The following is a 2,303-nucleotide window of genomic DNA, read 5'->3' on the forward strand; positions in this document are numbered from 1 at the left end:
GAGTTGAATTTTTTTAGATGCTTTTTTGCATTTTGCATCCACTGAAAAGATTTTATCATTTTAATCCCTCATTCTGTTAATATAGTGAATTACATTAATTGAATTTTTACTTCCTAGCCACTTTGCATTCCTGGGATAAACCCATCTTAATCTAGATGTATATCCTTTGTCTAATATTGATGGAATTGGAGACAGGACCCCATACAAAAGTTAATTCTGCCCATAATTCTCAATCCTCATTTAAAAAAAATCACTATCACCTAAGGCTGGATGAAAACATAGTATATATTAGAGGGGATCATGGTAACTGCTGGAGACACGGGTGAATTTATAAATGTCCTGCCCTGAGGTAGCCAGTGGGCTGCATGGTGAGACAGGTTTAGGTGTAAACCAAGCTTTGAATGACAGCAGGGGAAATCACTTTTAATGGATGTTGTGGGGTGACAGGCACAGAAAAGTCTGGGAAACAGTGAGCAAACCAGCATGGGTGGGCAGGAGAATGGCTGTCCATGGACGATCCCGAATGCCTGGCTATGATGTTCGAACTTTATCTTCCTGGTCAGCAGGGGACCGTGAACATAGGAAAGTGCTCACAATGCAAAGGCAAGTGAAGAAAGCACAATGCAAAACTGCACGTGCAGAATGACTCCAATTTTAATAAATGTGGGAGATGAGAGACGGTCGTATTAGTTTGCTGGGGCTGACATAACAAAATGCCACAGATTGGGTGGCTAAAACAACATAAATTTAATTTTCACAATTCTAGATGCTAAAAGTCCAAGATCAAGGTGTTGGCAGGATTGGTTTCTTCTGAGGCCTCTCTCCTTGGCTTGCAGACGGCCACCCGCCTGCTGCCTCTTCACGTGGTAGTCCCTCTAGGCACGAGCACCACTGGTGTTTCCTTTCTGTGTCCAAATTTCCCCTTTTTATAGGGACACCAGTCAGATTAGATTAGGGCCCACCCAAACAGCTTCATTTTAACTGAATTGCCTCTTTAAAGGCCCTGTCTCCAAGTACAGTCACATTTTGAGGTACTGGGATCAGGACTTCAATATATGAATTTTAGGGGGACACAATTCAGCCCATAACAGATATGAATAGTGTTTTCTCTGATTGAAGAGATTATCATTTTTACATTTTTCTTTAACCTTTTCTATATTTTTATCCAACTTTTTCCCCAATGAACATATATTACTATAAAATTGATTTCAAAAGAAAACATAGAGCACCATGAAGGTTATTTGTGCATAAAGCACATGTTAGTTATCTGAAGAGTGCAGGCCAGAGCCCAGAGAGGGGCTCACCACTGGCCCTGTGTCCAGTCCGCTGCCCCGGGCAACTCCTGGCATCACCAGTGCCAATAACCGAGGAGGCAAGTAGTAAAACAGAACGGTAGCACCTCCCAAGTAATGTGATCAGTCCCATGCAGAATCTGAAGGTGATCAGGTGAAACCCATTGCTCCTGTCCCGGGAGGTTGAGGACTGAGGCCTTCTGGTCATCATCTGTCTTTATGCCATCTCTCTTTACTGCTGCCCTTTCCCTGCTGGCCCTCGTCCACCAGAGCTTGAGTGCCAGAGCCTCAGCCTGTGGGGCACTGGACTGAGCAGCCTTGGAGCCCTCCCCTTTCCTCAGGGTAAATCCAAGTGCAGCTTCTGAAGGCTGAGTTGGGTGTGACTTTGCTTTGATGCATGACACCTGAGAGGCACCTGTGCAAAGGCGCATGGCTGGAGAGGAAAATCACCAGCCTCCCTGGCCAGAGGACACACAGGCCATGTTTGCACTTTGGTTTCCAAGTGGATCAAAAGGATTTCCAAGTTTTCCAACTCAAAAGTTAATTGGAAGGTCTTGTCTATAACAAAGTGTCAGACATCGAGGAGAGTTGGGTTCACGGTCTGGTTAAGATTGAGTTCCCCCGCCCCGCCCATTTATATTGTAAAAACATTTTAACAAGAAAAGGAAAACCTTCCATACTCTCACCCTCTCAAGCAAGAGTCTTCTTTTTTCTTTTTCCTCTGTTTTTTATTTTTTCCCCCCTGAATTTCCTCATATTCTCTGTGCGTTTGCCTGTGCACTAAGGGATTTAAACAATAGATTAGGAAAACAGAAGAGAAGGCTTTGAGGACACCCTTTGTTAATAGAACATGATTTTGCAGCCTTCCCTTCCCCCAACACACGCACGTACACACCGGGTATTTTGTTAATGTTAACCAAAGAGCAAAACAACAGGGCCTTGACCTTAACTCAGAAAGGGCCTCCAGCTATAAGGAAAACGGCTGGGGCTGGGGCGGGGGCGGGTGGGCGG

The sequence above is a fragment of the Galeopterus variegatus genome, unplaced genomic scaffold (assembly GCF_000696425.1).
Source record: "Galeopterus variegatus unplaced genomic scaffold, G_variegatus-3.0.2 Scaffold1143, whole genome shotgun sequence".
Lineage (NCBI taxonomy): Eukaryota > Metazoa > Chordata > Mammalia > Dermoptera > Cynocephalidae > Galeopterus > Galeopterus variegatus.